The sequence below is a fragment of the Chiloscyllium plagiosum genome, chromosome 12 (assembly GCF_004010195.1).
Source record: "Chiloscyllium plagiosum isolate BGI_BamShark_2017 chromosome 12, ASM401019v2, whole genome shotgun sequence".
Taxonomy (NCBI): Eukaryota; Metazoa; Chordata; class Chondrichthyes; order Orectolobiformes; family Hemiscylliidae; genus Chiloscyllium; species Chiloscyllium plagiosum.
The window spans coordinates 39,121,703-39,140,151 of NC_057721.1; the positions used below are offsets into that span (position 1 = coordinate 39,121,703).

The 18,449-nt window shown below is 40.5% G+C and overlaps 1 protein-coding gene across 2 annotated transcripts in view; it reads left to right on the forward strand.

Annotated features, from left to right (window-relative positions):
* Positions 1-6,579: 6,579 nt before the first annotated feature.
* The window catches only part of usp9 (ubiquitin specific peptidase 9), a 272,043-nt gene continuing 260,173 nt past the window's right edge, over positions 6,580-18,449 (forward strand). Inside the window, exon 1 of one of the 2 annotated variants that reach the window (XM_043700849.1) lies at positions 6,580-7,322. The gene's annotated coding sequence lies outside the window, so the exon portion shown is untranslated. The remainder of the gene's footprint in view (positions 7,323-18,449) is intronic. The other variant, XM_043700850.1, reaches the window with a different exon arrangement.

Sequence of the window (18,449 nt, forward strand, 5' to 3'; positions counted from 1 at the left end):
TGCTCTAGAGGGAAGTAAATCAAGACTGAATATCCTGAATATTGTAGTTATCCATGTGGTTCAATTTTTGTTTTTAAAATTTCATTCAAATATCGCATTTCAATAAAGTCACCTCTCATTCTTTTATATTACAATATGTACAAGCCCAATCTACTCAACCTCTCCTCAAATGACAGTCCCTCCATACCCGAGATCAACCGAGTGAACCTTCTCTGGACTGTCTTCAATGCCAATATATTTTTCCTTAGATAGGGAACAAAACTGTTTGCAGTATTCCAGTTGTGGTCTCATTACTGTCTTGTGTACTTTGAGCAAAATCTCCTGATTTTTATGTTCCATTTCCTTTGAAATAAAGGCCAGCATCCCATTTGCCTTTCATGTTACACACTAACCTCGGATGCAAGCCTTTCATTATTCATGAACAAAGGCTCACTAATTTCTCTATTCTGTAGTTTTCTGCAATCATTCTTCCTTTAAATAATATTCACCATTTCAATTCTTGCGGCCAAAGTGCATAATCTTACATTTCTCCACACAATATTAGACCTGCCAAGATTTTTGTCCTTTATTAAGCTTGTCTATATCCCTCTGCAGATTCTTTGTGACATCCTCGCCACTTGCCCTTCTCACCTATTTTTGTGTCACTGAAAACTTGGCTATCGTACATTCACTTTGCACGTCCAAGTAATTCATTTTATTGTCAATAATTATGGCCCCAGCACTAATCCCTATGGCACACAGGTTGCCATCCTAAAAATGATCCATTATCCCAACTCTTTGTCTGTATTAGTTAACAAATCCTCTGTTTCTGCTGACATATTGCCTCCAATACCATGGGCTTTTACCTTATTAATGTGTGGACCTTATCAAATACTTTCCGAAAATATTACATCTACTATTTCTCATTTATTTGTCCTGTTTGTTACCTCCTCAAAGAATTCCAATAAATTTGTCAGGCATGATTTCCCCTTCATGAAGCTGCTTGATCGGTTTATGTATTTTTAAATGCTCTGCCATTACATCCTTTATAATGGATTAATGTTTTCCCAACAGGAAACATTAAGCTCATGTAATATAATGACCATTTTTTTGTCTCCTTCCCTTTCTAAATAAAGGTATACATTGGGGGTTTTCGAATCAACTGGGATTTTTTCAGAATCTAATAAGTCCAGTAATATTACTGCAGTACGTCCCTTATCTTTGTAGCTACTGCCTTTAATATCCTAAGATGCGTCCCCTCAGGTCCAGGGGACCTATCGATCTTTAGCCCCATTAGATTCCCCAGAATTTATTCTCTAGTAATATTTATTGAATTTATTTCCTCTCTTCCTTTTGCTCCTAGATTACTTAGTAATTTTGGCATGCTATTAATGTCTTCTACTGTGAAGACTGACGCAATGTATTTGCTCAACTATGCTACCGTTTCAAGGTTTTCCATTATTCCTTCTCCAGCCTCATTCTCTGAGCAAACTATGTTAACTTTGGATTCTCTCTTCCTCAGGTCCTTAAACATGGTAATCTGGATTGCTCTTGGTACTATGAGCTAGTGAGGGTAGGAGTAGGAGGATAGAGCAGATGAATGTGTGGCTGAGGAGCTGGTGCAGGGGAAAAGGGTTCACATTTTTGGATTATTGGAATCTATTCTGGGGTAGAAGTGACCTGTATAAATAGGATGGATTGCACTGAATTGGAATATACTGGCATGGAGATTTGCTACAGCAGGAAGAGGAGGATTTAAAAGAGTAAGGTTGGACCCCCCCCCCCCCCCCACGCACAGGGTGGGGGGGGTTGGAAAGGAGGGGGGGGGGGGGGGGGGGGGGGGGGGTGGGTTGGTGGAGATAGTGAGGAAAGACATCAGTCTGAGACTGGTACAGTTGGGAAAAGGAGCAAGTCAAACAGTCAAGGCAGGCAGGAACAAAACACAGAACAAGGTAGGACTGATACATTAAAGTCCACTTATTTCAATGCAAGAGGCCTAACAGGGAAAGCAGATGAATTCAGGGCATGGTTAGGAACACAGGACTGGGATATGATAGCAATTACAGAGACATGGCTCAGGGATGGACAGGACTAGCAGTTTAATATTCTAGGGTACAAATGTTACATGAAGGTCAGAGAAGTGGTCACAAGAGGAGGGTGAGTGACACTTTTGATAAGGCATAACATTATGGCTGTACTTAGGCAAGATATTCTTGAGAATACATCCAGGGATGTTATTTGGGTGGAACTGAGAAATAAGAAAGGAATGATCACCTTATTGTCCCAATAGTCAGCAGGAAATTGAGAAATAAATTTGTACGGAGATCTCCATTATCTGTAAGAATAATAAGGTGGTTATGGTAGGGGACTTTAACTTTCCAAATATTGACTGGGATTGCCATAGTGTTAAGGGTTTAGATGGATCACTTTGGGGCAAGCGACCATAATTCTATTAATTTTAAAATAATGATGGAAAAGGATGGACCAGATCAAAAGTTAAAGTTCTAAATTGGAGAAAGGCCAATTTAATGGTAATAGGCAAGATTCAAAAGTTGATTGGATGCGGATGTTTGCAGGTAAAGGGATGGCTGGAAAATGGGAAGCCTTCAAAAATGAAATAATGAGAGTCTAGAGACAATATGTTCTTGTTTGGGTGAAAGGCAAGACTGGTAGGTGTAGGAAATGCTGGATGACTAGAGAAATTGGGGTGTTGGTCAAGAAAATGAAAAAGGCATAAGTCAGGTATAGACAGCAGAGATCGAGTGAATCCTTAGAAGCGTATAAAGGCAGTAGGAGCATAGTTAAGAGGAAAATCAGGAGGACAAAAAGGGGACATGAGATAACTTTGGCAAATAGGGTTAAGGAGAATCCAAAGGGATTTGATAAATACATTTAAGGATAAAAGGGTAACTAAGAGAATAGGGCCCCTCAAAGACCAGTAAGACAGCCTAAGTGTGGAACCACAGGAGATGGGGGAGATACTAAACGAGTATTTTGCATCAATGTTCACTGTGGAGAAAGATGTGGAAGATATAGAATGTAGGGAAATAAATGGTGACATCTTGAAAAATATCTATATTACAGAGGAGGAAATGCTGGATGTCTTGAAACGCATAGAAGTGGATAAGTCCCCAGGACCTGATCAGCTTTACCCTAGACCTCTGTGGAAGCTAGGGAAGTGATTGCTGCACCCCTCGCTGAGATATTTGTGTTATCGATAGTCACAGGTGAGATGCTGGAAGCCTGGGGGTTAGCTAATGTGGTGGCAGTATTTATGAAAGATGGAAGGAAAAGCCAAGGAATTATAGACTGGTGAGCCTGACATCAGCAGTGGGCAACATGTTGGAGAGAATTCTGAGGGACAGGATTTACATGTATTTGAAAAGTCAAGGACTGATTAGGGTTAGTCAACATGGCATTGGGTGTGGGAAATGATGTCTCACTAACTTGTTTGAGTTTTTTGAAGAAATAACAAGGATTGATAAGGGTAGAGCAGTGGACATGCTCTAAATGGACTTCAGTAAGGCGTTCAACAAGGTTCTTCATTGTAGACTGGTTAGCAAGGTTGGATCACATGGAGTACAGTGAGAACTAGCCATTTGGATACAGAACTGGCTCAAAGGTAGAAGTCAGAAGGTGGTGGTGGAGGGTTGCTTTTCAGACTGGAGGCTGTGATTAGCAGTGTTCCACAAGGATCAGTGCTGGGTCCATTGCTTTTTGTTATTTATGTTAACGATTTGGATGTGAACATAGGATATATAGTTAGCAAGTTTGCAGATGACACCAAAATTGGAGGTGTAGCAGAAACGAAGAAGGTTACTGCAGAGTACAACAGGATCTTGATCAGATTGGCCAATGGGCCGAGGAATGGCAGATGGACTTAAATTTAGATAAATGTGAGGTGCTACATTTTGGAAAGACATTTTGGGCAGGACTTACACAGTTAATGGTAAGGTCCTGGGGAGTGTTGCTGAACAAAGTGATCTTGGAGTGCAGATTCATAGTTCCTTGAAAGTGGATTCACAGGTGGACAGGATAGTGAAGAAAGTGTTTAGTATGCTTTCCTTTTATTGATCAGACATTGAGTATTGGAGTTGGGATGTTATATTATGGCTGTACAGGACAAAAGTGACCTAATCAACTCTTCCAAAAGTTGATTAGGTCACTTTTGGAAGATTGTGTATAATTCTGATCTCCCTCCAATAGGAAGGATGTTGTGAAACTTGAAAGGGTTCAGAAAAAATTTACAAGGATATTGTCAGGGTTGGAGGGTTTGAGCTATAGGGAGAGGCTGAATAGGCTGGGACTGTTCTCCCTGGAGCATCTGAGGCTGAGGGGTGACCTTATAGAGGTTTATAAAATCATGAGGGGCATTTTTGCCTGGGGTGGGGTGTCCAAACCTAAAGGGCAAAGGTTGAGGTGAAAGGGAAAGATTTAGAAGGTACCTAAGGGGCAACTTTGTCACTCAGAGAGTGGTGTGTGTATGGAATGAGCTGCCAGAAGAAGTGGTGGAGACTTGTACCATTACAACATTTAAAAGGCACCTGGATGGCTATATGAATAGGAAGGGTTTAGAGGGATATGGGCCAAGTGCTGGCAAATGGGATTAGATTAATTTAGGATATCTGGTAGGTGCAGATGAGTTGGACTGTACATCTCTATGATTCTATGACTCTTTATATATTTAAATAACTTCTTGCTGTCCATCTTGACATTACTTGTTCAAAGATCCTGAATCTTTATTTTTTCATTCTTTATGATTTCTTTGCATCATCTTTTGTTGGTTTTTTAATTTTCCTTCTGGTTTACCACTAATCTTTGCCATATTGCATGTGTTTTCTTTCTTTCTGATGCTATCCTTAACTTCTTTGATAAACCATTGTTGGTTTAGCCCTTTCCTAGAATCCATCTTCATTACTGGACTTTGTGTTTGCTATGAACCATGAATTATTTGTCTGCCATTATTTCTCAAGCGTCTTTGCTGTTAAATTCCTTCCCTCATGCATTCTGCCCTCATTTAAGTGCCTTTATTTAAACTGAGCACAGTAGTTTCATGTTCTTTCCTCTCAAGTCAAATGTTAACTTCTACCATGTTATGGCTACTATTTCAGAGGCAATCTCAATCTCTGACATTTATTAAACTGGCCTCAATACGCATCACCAGATCCAAAATATTCTGATCCCTGACTGCATCCACCATATAATTTTCCAGGAGACTGTCCTAAATGAATTTTTCCTCATGGCTTTCTCTGCCAATCTGACTATTCCAGTCTACATAAAGAATGAAGTTACCCATTATTAATGTACTGCCTTTGTTATATGCCCTCATTGTCTCCTTGTTTTGTGGAGAAAGTGAGGTCTGCAGATCCCACTGTACAGCTACTGTTAGGGAGCCGACAAAATATTCCCATCAGTGTCTTTCATTTTATATCTTACCTCTGCCCATTAGGATTCTACATTTTCTAATTCAAGATAATTTCTTGCTATTGTACTTATTCCATCACATAACAACAATCTTACTCTACCGCCCTTTCATTCCTGCCTGTCCTTTTGAAAAGTCACACTCCGAGATACTTAGTTCCCAGCTTTGATCTCATTATAATCATGTGTCTGTAATGACTATAAGATCATACGTGTTAATCTGTATTCATGCGGTCATCCACTTTATTTCAAATACTTTGTGCGTTCAAGCAAAATGCCATTAATTTTGCATTTTTTTTAACCTTTTGACCGTATTCACTATTGTTTTTCAATGTTTCTATTGCTTCCTATTCCATTCTGGATATTGTTATCCAAATTGTTGTGATGCGGTTCTTCTGTATCCAATTTATACTCCTAAATTTCTGCCTTTAATTAATTTAAAGCCTTCTCTACAGTCCTAGTTATTCTGTTTGCTAGGAGGTCAAACTGTACTTAACAACAAGAAGTGTGTTTTCAATGCATCAAACTAGTTTTTAAAAAAATATTCATGGGGATGTGGCATTTCTGGCTCAGCCAACATTTATTGCCCAATTGCCTGCAGGGCAGTTACCATATTGTGTGCGTCTGAAGTGACACGTAGGCCCAATCAGGTAAAGATTTTCTTTTTGAGGAAGCAGATGGGTTTATATTGCTAATTGTCAGCGGTTGTCTGGTCCCCGTTTGGCTAGTTTTCAATTCCAGACTTTCATTGAATTAAAATATCACCAGTTATTATGAACCTGTGTCTGCAGAATATTAGTTGAGTTGTGGCACTGCTGATCCAGTGGCATTACCAATATATGACAATCTCCCTTTGAGTTTGTGAGGCCTTCAGGTTTCCCTGGTTCATTATAGTATGATGGCATTGTGGACTCTTGATTATTGGGAATGTCACATGAAGACAGATACTGATTTTACACAACCAAATACGTTTGCCTCAACAATGTTCCCAAAACAAATCCAGCTGATATATTTCTTTACTTCTTCCCAATGTAAGAGAAGTGCACTTAAACTTTATTTCCCCTTTGAAAGGTGATTATGTGGGGGATGTGCAGGAGTCATGGTTCTGATCAGTCAATAGATGGCGCTGGTCGGGCCTCCCGTACCACGGTGACGACATCATCCGGGGTTACGGGTGATGTCCGGCTCGTCGCCTGGGACTGGGGGTGGCTTCAGGCGGAGGCGACAGCGGCTCGAGTGTAGGAGGAGGGGGCAGAAATAGAAACAGAAACAGACAGAGACAGGCGGGCGGGTGGGAAAACAAACAATAATGGAATAAGAGAGAAAATGGCAGCAATAGTCCCCTTTCTTATAAAAATATCAAAAGACTCGTAATTGGGAGGTTGCGGAGAATCCGGGTTCTTATTATTTTATTAACAATAACAAGAGTAACTTTGTTTTTCGGGCTGGGGTTTAAAATGTATTATTTTTGCGGGGTGAAAGATCTAGAGACAAACGGGACAAAATCCCCGAATAACTGACCGTCTCCTCCAGACCTTTCACTTATTTCCTCCCTTTTTTTTTAACCCGCTCTTTACTATTTTCTTCCTCTTGTGCGTCTCGGTGTCGTCGCAGACCATTGCGTCTGCTCTGTTTGTGCAGTTTTTTTTTACTAACGCGCACCGCCGCCATATTGTTGTGTGGCTCGGTCCTGGTGAGAACGGGGTTGATGTTTGGGGTGGATTCTCTTCAAGGTTGACAGGAACGAATAAAAAGAGAGGGGTGGGGGGAAGAGGGGTGAAGAAAAGAAGAAGAGACAGCGGGAGAGGGGAAAAAAACCTGAAGTCGTTTCCCTTCCCCTTTTCCCCCTTACCCCCTGTTTCACACTCGCCCTCCCTACGCAACCCAGGCTCACAGTCCTGGAAAAGGAGACCTAATTCCTGGTAAGGCATGGGGCTCTCGGAGTTATTATAAAATTGTTTTATTGGATTCAGTTCGAGTGGGGGGTGGGGTGAGAGTTCAGTTGCTCAGCGGATACAATTATTTCTGACCGTTAAGCTAGACATCTCTGAGCAAGAGGATCGAAAAGTCTGGAAAGCGCCGTGAAAAACCAAAGAAGCTGTTTACATGTCTGAGGGCTTTTGACGGCGACAGTAAAGCCGGCTGCTGCCTGCGTGAGGAGGAAAATGGCTGACAGGCTCCCCTCATCTGCCTGTATGTAAGGGGAAAGCGCCCGTTTGTGTGCAGAAGATCTGCATTGCTTTGAGTCATTGGGCTCAAGTGAAGGTGGTGAATGTTTTCTTTCCGCACCCTTAAAATTTAATGTTCGCTTTTTCGAACGCACTGGAAATTAAACACTTCCCCTTGCATCTTGTACTGTTAAACGCCATTTCTGAGGTGGTTTTTTTTTCTTTGGAGATGGTAGGCCTCGAATACTTCAGGCCTAGGTTACAGTTAACGTTTTGAAACATTAATTTTATAACGGACGATCATACTGTTCAGAATGTATACACTTTCAAGAAATGGCAAATTGAGTATGTAATTGAACTGTAATTACAGTTATAGGTTATCGTGAGACTTAAAGTTCACTGGCGTAATACGTTCACGTGAGGTTGAAATTTCAATATCCTGATGCAGTACTAAGTTGCATCTTATAGTAAATATGTCCCGATTTTAAGAATTAATTATTGCAAACTCACGTTAGTAACGAAATTTTTTTTTGTACTGGTATTCGAGCGATAATTTGTATACTTGCTTCAATGGCTACTTCATTGCATGTTAATCGTCAGATATTTTTGAAGCATTTGACCTATAATTTTTTTCTTGCATAAATGCAGCAGTTAGGTACTTAGAATAGCAAGGAATTTTGCCTTTCTGCCATAACCTTAGATACAACTTTGAAAATTAATCGTTATTTATGAAAGTGTTGCAGTTGAGTTCCATTATGGCAGCTGCATGATTATATTTATGGTGCTATTATAGACCAAACTGAAATTGCCAGTAATGGTAAGTTCAACTTTGAAAGGAGATGGCCACCAGCACTTATAGAAATTGAGCTGCAGCTGTACTCTTTATGCCCACATGAGCAAAGTTGATAATGCATTTGGTTGGTCCCAGGCCTCAGCAGATTTGTTAGGCTGAATGTCTTATTTCTACTCCTAAGCCATATAGTCTCTGAAATGAAAACATCAAATGAGACATTTCTGTACTTTTTTTTAAAAGGAGAAGTATTGTTACTTTTGTCACCTGTCTTGAATTATCACTGTCCTATTTGGAATATGTATGAATCTTGTCTGTGTACACTGTATTGTTGTAACTTAGATTCCCAAAAATGTAGGTGCCTTTTGACATACCATGAAGACTGGAATGACAGAGTTGTACAGTATTGAAACAGACCCTTTGGTCCAACTTGTCCATGCCAAACAGGTATCCTAAATTAATCTAGTGCCACTTGCCAGCATTTGGCCCATTCTGTAAATCATTCCTATTCATATTTATCCAGATGCCTTTTAAATGTTGTAATGATACCAGCCTCCACTACTTCCTCTGGCAGCTCATTCCATCCAGACACCACCCTCTCTGTGGAACAAGATGCCTGTTAGGTCCCTTTTGTATCTTGCCCTCTGACTGTACACCTCTGCCCTCTAGTTTTGAACTCTGCCACCCCAGGAAAAAGACCTTGTCTATTTACCCTATCCATGCCCCTAATGATTTTATAAACCTGTATAAGGTTACCCATCAGTCTCCCACACTCTAGGGAAAGCAGCCTATTCAGCCTCTTTCTATAGCTCACACCCTCCAACCCTGGTAACATTTTTGTAAATTTTTTCTGAGCCCTTTCAAGTTTCATAATGTCCTTCCCTTGGGGAGACTGGGATTGAACGTGATATTCCAATAGTGGCCTGATCAATGTTTAGTACAGTTGCAACATGACTTCCCCACTCCACTACTTGATACACTGACCAATAAAGGCAAGAATATCAAATGCAGCCTTCACTATCCTGTCTACCTGCGACTCCACTTTCAAGGAACTATGAACCCACACTCCAAGGTCTCTTTGAACAGCACTCCCCAGTTAAGTGTATAACTCCTGCCCTGATTTGCTTTTCCCAAATGCAGCACCTCACACTCATCTAAATTAAACTCCATCTGCCACTCCTCAGCCCATTGGCCTATCTGATCAAGATCCTGTTGTACTTTGAGGTAATCTTTGTTGTCTGTTACACCTCCAATTTTATCATTTGCAAGCTTGCCAACCATACCTCCTATGTTCATCTCTCAATTCATTAAATAAAGGAAACACAGCGGACCCAGCATTGATTCTTGTGACACATCCCTGTTCACAAGCCTCTAGTCCGAAAAACAACCCTCCACCACCACCTTCTGTCCTCTACGTTTGAGCCAGTTCTGTATCCTAATAGTTAGTTTTCCCTGCATTCCATGTGATCTAACCTTTCTAATCCACGAGGAACCTTGTTGAACACCTTACTGACATCCATATAGATCGTGTCCACAGCTCTGCTCTTATCAATCCTTGTTATTTCTTTAAAAAACTCAATCAAGTTCATGAGACAGTTTTCTCTGCACAAGGCTATTTTGATTATCCCTAATCAGGCGTTGCCTTTCCAAATACATGTAAATCTCATCTCAGGACCCCCTCCAACAACCTGCCCATCACTGATGTCAAGCTCACCTGTCTGTAGTTCCCTGACTTTTCCTTACCACCTTTCTTCTGTAATGGCATAATGTTAGCCAACCTCCAGTCGTCCAGCACTCTCTGATGGCTATCAATGATATAAATACCTCAGCAAGGGGCCCAGCAACCACTTATCTAGCTTCCCATACGACTCTAGAGTACACCTGATCAATCCTGGGGATTGATCCCCCTCTATGCGTTTTAAGACTTCCAGCACCACCACTTCTCTAATATGGCCTTTTTTCAAGATTTTGCTATTTATTACCCCGTCTTCTGTATCCTCCTTCACAGCAAACACATGCAAAATACCTGTTTAGTACCTTGCCCCATCTCCTGTAGGTCCACACATAGGCAGCCTTCCTGATCTTTAAGAGGCCCTATTCTCTCCCTAGTTACTCTTTTGTCCTTCATAACATAGTGATCTACAGCATCTATTTGTAGAATCCCTTTGGCCTATTTAACTGTTTGCCAAAGCTATCTCAAGTCCTCTTAAGTTCTTGCATCAGTAGTTGCTTTGGAATGTTACACCATTTTTACCATCAAAGTAGAATGCTGTTATTTCCATGGGATGCTCAGTTTGGCAGACTGGAGAAAAAATGTGCTTATCATATTGAAGAGTGCCTTTGATTGACAGCTTTGTGATTTAAATCTACAAATGAGCAAGAGTAGCTGAAAACAAAAAGTGCTGGGGATATTAGCGGTTCAGGCAGCATCCATGGAGAGAAAGCAAGCCAATGTTGAGTTGAGCAAGGGTAGTCTATTCATCCCTTCAAGTCTGCTTGGCCATTCAATAAAGTTATTGCTGATCTGATTGGAACCTCAAAGTTACATTCCCCAGTATCCTTGATAGCCTTTCAGCAATTTGCTTTAAAATTTCAGTTTCCTTATAAATATTACATGACTGCCTCCACCATCTTTCTATGAAAAGACTTGAATTGGATGAGAGTGTGGGAGGAATGGTTAGTAACTTTGTAGACGATGTCAAGTTTGGTCGTGTAGTGGACAGTGAAGAAGGTTATTTCAGAGTACGATGGACCGTGGAGTGGCAGATGGAGTTTAATTCAGATAAATGTGAGATGTTGCATTTTGGTAAGGCAAATCTGGGCAGGATTTATACACTTAAGGTTCTGGGCAATGTTGCTGAACAAAGAGATCTTGGAGTGCAGGTTCATAATTCTTTTAAGGCAGAGTTGTAAACAGACAGGCTAGTGAAGAAGGCATTTGGTATTCTTGCCTTTATTGATCAGTGTATTGAGTATAGGAGTTGGGAGGTCATACTGTGAATGTGCAGGACATGGGTAAGGCCACTTTTGGAATATTATGTTTAATTTTGGTCTTGCTAGTTTTGGAAGGATCTTGTGAAACTTGAAAGGATTCAGAAAAAGATTTACGAAGCTATTGCTGGTGTTGGAGGGTTTGAGTTAAAAGAGAAGATGAATAGGTTGGGACTATTTTCCCTGGAGCATTGGAGGCTGAGGGGTGACCTTAGAAAGGCTGATACAGTTATGAGAAGCATGGATAGGGTAAATATACAAGGTCTTTGCCCCGGATGGGAAGTCCAAAACTAGGGCACATAGGTTTAAGGTGAGAAGGGAAAGATTTAAAAGGGACCTAAGAGGCAATCTTTTCATGCAGAAGGTGGTGTGTATGGAATGAGCTGCCTGAAGAAATGGTGGAGGCTGGTACAGTTACAGCATCTAAAAGGCATGTGGATGGGTACATGAATGGGGGAAGGGTTTAGAGGGATATCGGTCAAATGCTGGCAAATAAGACTAAATTAATTTAGGATATTTGGTTGGCACAGATGAGTTGGATTGAAGGGTCTGTTTGCATGTACAACTCTGACTCTAACTGACAAATATGTTCACCTGATCTGTTTTAAATGTCCAAACCCTGAATTTTAAATAGTGATCCCTGTTCTTTATTCTCCCATTTTAAGAAACATACTTTCCACATCTACCTTGTCAAGACCTCCTTAGGTTTTTGTGTTTCAATGAAGTCACCTCTAAGTCTTCGAAACTCCATCGGGTTAGACTGTCAACCTTTATTCATAAAACAGCTCATCTCCAGTTATTAGTGTTGCAAAGATTTTCTAAATTGCTTCCAATGGATTCACATCCTTCCTTAAATAAAGAGACCAATAGTATGCGCAGCACTTCAGATGCTGGCTTATCAAGCCTTGTTTAACTGAAGCATAACCTTCCTTTGTGTTCGCTTCCCCTCAATGAATGATACTTAGTGTTCTGAATTACTTGCTCTACCAGCATACTAACCTTTTGCAGCTCATGCATGAGAACACTCACGTTCATTTGTGATTCAGAGCTCTACAATCTCTCGCCTTTTAGAAATCTTGTCTCTTTATTCTGCCAAAGTGGTCAATTTCACATTGCCCCACTTTGTACTCAGTTTGTCACATCTTTGTCCACTGACTTAAACAGCAGTATCTTTTTGTAATATCCTATCCACTTCACAATGTACTTAAGTAGATGTAGGGAATATGTTTTTTCTGATTTGGAAGACCAGGGACAGCAGAACCAATCACAGAATAAGGGTGAGATTATTTTGGGTGAAATGAGGAAAGGGTTGTGAACTTGTGAAATTCTTTACCCCAGAAGTCTATGGAGACTGAATATTTCAAGAAAGATGAAGATTTTGAACAGATCAAGGGGTATGAGGAGAAAGTGGGAATATAGTATTGAGATAGAGGATATAGAGTGGTGGGGCAGCTTGAAGGGCCAAATAGTCTACTCCTAATTTCTGTGTCATTAATGCATTTGGCAGCCATAACCTTCTGTCTCTTCAAAGTTATTTATAAAAATTATCTAAAGTTGAGATCCCAGCATTGATCCCTGTAGCATGTCACTTGTTACAACTTGTGAACCTGAAACTTAGATCTACCATTTGCTTTCTTTTTGCTCGCCAATCATCTTTAATAGTTTGTTAACCCCTACGTTGAGCTTTTTATTTTCCATTGTAAAGTTTGGTGGAGTACTTCAGCAAATGCCTTACAGAAATGTCAGTGCAATGCATCCACCTTTATGCACTTTATCCACATGTTACCACCTCAAAACACCTTTGGATTGGCCAAAAGTGATTGTTTTATGAAAGTTAGAGATAAAATTAATCTGTATAGGTCAAATGAAGTCTATTTTCTGCATGTTATTGGTTGACCAGGTTAACAGTTCAAACTGTTGGAGTGATGACTGGAAGTTGAAGGTTCTTGAGGATCATTGAAAATCTGGACAAGTGATGAAATTTGTAAATGTCGTTTCCAGGCTTTAAACAATTGGAGAAATTTTGAACAGACTTGAAATAATTGATGATTCATATTATAAAGGCAAGAATGAGATTTTTGACTTCCAGCGTTATTCCCAACTTTTGATTATTTTTTGACATGTGCCTCCGTCTTTCCATAATTTTGTTTCCCATGTGTGGAGTTCAATGCATATTCATCCTTCCCCCTGCAAAACCCTGCCTCATTGCTACTGCCAGGGCAGCATTTATTTTGTAAATTGCTGATCAGCTGGAGAAAGTCTGTATGCTAGGTTGTCAGCTATGGACGCTTACAGAGCAATAACATTAACTGGTTGAGTAGTTCATTAGATTCCCTAGCTCTTCCGTTTTGTTGAGGAGAGGTGTGTTTGTTAGTATCGGTTGCAGAGTTTTGTGCAGATGTAAGACTCAATGAGTAGTGTATTCAGAATCAATCAGAGCACTGGAAACGGGTAAGGCAGAACAGGAACAAGCACCTGATTTTAAGAGGCCATGTCCAAATTGATGTTGCATGTCTTTAGTTGAGACCTACTTAGTTCAAACTTTCAAGTTGCACTTACTGAAAATGTCTTCATTAACATAGCAATAAATTTACCTGATTTTACTGTGAACGTACAGAAACCTTGATATTATTTCATTCTCTTGGGAAGATGGTAATTTACATCATGGTTATCAAGAGCCTTCTGATATTCTGCTACACTAACTATTCATGATTTAAGGGCTTTGGCAGTGAATCCTAACAACTCCTCAACTGTTAGTGGCATTGCAACCATGACATGATATACCTTACTCAGTATCTACACATTCAGCATGAGTCACAAGATAACATTAGGAGCAAAAATCCTGCTTTGCTAATTTTCACCATCAGACTAATCTCTGCTCTAGAATTTCTGAAGTTAGATGCAGTTGTGATTGATAATAGCTGCCCTGGCACAATAACGGTCACCTTACTGTGAGATGTCTTTAACATTGTTGCACCAGATTGTGTTGTTACCTATTAAGCCATGACTGCTACCTTTATCTGATTTTTAATGGTGTCAGTTTATTTTCAGATCTTAATTTGACTTGTTATAAAGTCATAGAGCATGGAAACAGACCCTTCAGTTTGTTCAGCAGTCAATGCTGACCATAATCTCAAACTAAACTCATCCCATCTGTCTGCACTTGACCCATATCACAACTATTTAAAAAATAATGAAAACATGGTCTTGAAGTTATCTTGAACTAAGGGCAGTTAATTGGATATGTCCACATTGTTAGGGAGCTTTTAGATTTGGATCAGGGTTATAGATTTATCCCTGATTTAGAATATTATGCAGTGGTGTACTGGAATTCTGTTGTAGTAACAGTATAATATTTATTTGACATCATATAACATTTAAATTTAGAAACTAACCATGCAGTAGTCAGAAGTAGGCCAAGATGAATTTAAGTGGGTCACAACCAAGAGAATTGTTTATTGAATTTGTGAATGTTGTAAACTTATTGGGTGACTTAATGCAATGGATTTGAACATGTCTAACTTCTGAGCTGAGATGTCTGTTCATAAATTTTCTTTGTGTTGGACTTTTGCCTTTTGTGAAGTGAAGTTAAATTCCTTTTTCTGTGGGACAGTCATCAGTATATAGAATGTCTTAAAGCAGAGTTGCTTAGAAGTTGTATCTAGGGAGTGGAACAGAATCATACTCTTGAGACTATGGTTATGTTCATTTAATGAGGCTAAAACTTTAGAGCAGGGACATGCTGAGGTCTGGAATGTAAAAAAAATCTGATCCAGCCTCCAATCTTCAGCAATGTTTGTGCTCATCTAATTCTAGCCTCTCTCTACAGCTTTGGTTGAAACATGGACAAAAATGCTGAATTCCAGAGGTGAGGTCAGAGTGGTGGCTCTTGACATATTACCAAGTGGCATCAACGAGCCCTAACAAAACTGGAGTCATTGGGAATCTGACAAAATTCTCCGCTGGTTGCAGTTATACCTGGCGCATGGGAAGATGGCTGTAGTTGTTAGAGCCTGGTCATTTCAGCTCCAGGAAATCTCTGCAGGAGTTCCTCAAGATAGTGTCCTAGGCCTAATGATCTTCAGCTGCTTCATCAACGACTTTCCCTTCATTATAGGGTCAGAAGTGGGAATGTGCAGTCATCGATGAATCGTGTTCAGCACCATTTGCAGCTCCTCAGACTGAAGCAGTCCATATCCAAATGTAGCATGACCTGGACAGTTTGCAGGCTTGGACTGAAAAATGGCAAGTAACATACATGCCCCACACATGCCAGGCAATGGCTATCTTCAGCAAGAGAATCTAACCACCTTTCTTGATATTATGGTGTTACTATTATTGAATAATCCACTATCAACAGCACTGTTCCTTCACTGGCATAAATCCTGGAACTTCCTCCTTAACAGTACTGTGGGTCGACTGAAACCGTTCAAGAAGGCAGCTTGCTGCAACCACCCAAGATTAGGGATGGCAATAAATGCTGGTACAGCCAGCGATGCCCACTCCCCCGAGTGAATTTTTAAAAGTATTGCTGATTTTTAATCGCTCCATCATTACTGTCCATATCTTGAGTTACCTATGCCCAAGCTCTAGAATTCCTGCCCTCTCCTCCCTTTCTACCTTTCTCTTTCTCTCTCTCTCTCTCTCTCTCTCTCTCTCTCTCTCCTTTTTCTTTCTCCCTCCCTCTCCTTTCACGAGCTCTCGCTCTTCTCCCCCCCACATACTCTCAAAATCTGCTTTACAGACAAAGCTCTATCATTTGGCTCAATATCTCCTTGTTTGGATCAAGTGTCATACTTTGGTTTATAATGATTCCATGACACTGGGATGATTTTATTTAATTGAGTTGAAGGAAGGGACAAGGCATAGGCCGCAGATGAGATCCCTTGAGCCCCTGGCACTTGTAGGTGAGGATGAAGGGCTTTAGAAAAGGTTAACCACAGAGAAAAAGTCTGTGGTTATCATTGGATTTAGGCTGACAAATTCAATTCAGCTGGATCTGGTGGTGGGAAGCGAAACTAATTGCAGTCCTATTCCTTCAAATCTATGTTCCTTGAAATTGAGGGAATTGAAATTGAGGGAACAGAAATGAAGGCTGTGTCAGGTGCATTGGTCAGTGTGGGTGAGAGTCATTTTTTTATTGGCAAGCTGCCTCTTGAAAGTGCAGTCCATTTGGTGTATGTTCAGCTACAATGCAGTGAGAAAGGAGTTCAATGATTTTGACCCAGCAACACCCAAGCGCAGCTGTATAGTTCAAAGTCATAATGGTGTGTAGTTTGGAGGGGAGTTTGTAGTGTTGGTATTTTCATGTCTGTTCTCCTTCCAGTTGGTAGATGGTACTGATTTGTCAAGCGAATTAGTGATGGAGTTGTACGGAATGGAAACAGACCCTTTGATCCAACACATCCATGCTAAGCAGATATCCTAATCTAGTTTAGAGCATCTTATAGGTGGTACACACTATACCCACCATGTGTTAGTGATGAACAGGGCAGTGATCGAGGGCTTGCTTTGTCTTTAATGGTATTGACACTGCTGGAGAAACTCAGCAAGTTTGGCAGGATCTGTGGAGAGAGAAACTGAGTTAACATTAAGGGGACACAGTGGTAAGAAAGTAAGCAGTGAGAATGGCAAAGAGACAACAGAAAGATTTGAGTGTACGATGTTGTGGCAATTGAAGTATAATGTGGGAAAATGTGAAATTATCTATTTTGGGGAGGCAAATGGTGAGAGATTGTAGAGGTGCCCAAGTATCTCTGATTCCTTGTGCATGAATTGCAAAGGATTAGGGTACAGTAATGCAAGTATATAAAGCTGGTAAATATTATCATTTATCACTAGTGGAATTGAGTACAAAAGTAAGGAGGCTATGCTTGGATTATCCAGACCACTGGTGAGGCTGTATCTAGAATACTGTGCACAGTATTGGTCACCTTAGTTGAGGAACAATGTGAATGTATTGGTGGTGTACAAAGGAGGTTTACCAGACTTTTGCACTTGGTTGTGTTATGACAAAAGTTGGCCTGGCTCACCTTGTATCTGTAGGAATTTAGAGGAGGAAGTGGTGACTTGATTTGAAAGATAAGATCTTGGAGTCTTGACTGGTTAAATATAGAGAGGATGTTTGCTGTCATGGGAGAATTTTGAACAAGTCTCTATTCAGGGGCTGCCCGTTTAATACAGATCAGGCAAAAAATTTCATGAAGATCAAAAGCCTTTATTCCTCAGTGGTGGAAGTAGAGTCCTTAAATAATTTTAGGCAGAGATGGACAGACGCTTGTTCAGTAAGGGGGTGAAAGGGTTGGTCTGAATGCTGTATGCAGTTTTCATTGCCTGGTATTTGATCTGCAAATTCAAGATTAGAGTGGTGCTGGAAAAGCACAGCAGGTCAGGCAGCATCCGAGGAGTAGGAAAATCGACGTTTAGGGCAAAAGCCCTTCAAAGTTTACTGACAGTTAACACAGCCTGACTGCTGTCTGTGTTTTTGCTGTCGGTAAGAATGTGGACTGTTTTAACATCTGAGGTCCTGTGGCTGGTTCTGGACACAGTACTTATTAAAGAACATCCACTTTTGTGACCTGCTTTAGGAAAGATTACTGAAGCAACTGCAAGTGATTGGTCCGAGAAGACTACTCTGGGGTACTCTTACAGCAGAGTGTTCTGGGGACTTAGTTAAATAACAATCACAACCACGTTCTTTTTGAGGTATGAAGTATGAAACCAACCTGTGGAGAGTTTTCTCCCTAATTCCCGTGGTCTTCAATTTTGCTAGGGCTGCCTGATGTGCACTCAGTTCCATGCTACCGTTACGTGAAGGGCATTACTGTTGACTCACCTTGAGAATTTAGTTCTGTTATGTTTGGACAAAGACTGTAATTGGTTCTAGAGCTAACATCTGGCAGAACCCAACTGTGAATGTTGGTTGTTGCTGAATCGTGCTGCTTGTGAGTTGAAGAATTCCAACAGAACATTATTTACCTGAAGTGAAACAGAAAACTGTATCACAAAGGGACTTGGGGTGCTTGTGTACAGAAATGTTGACACTCAGATGCAGCAGGTAATCAGGAAGGTTAATGGAAGGTTAGCCCTTCTTTCAAGGT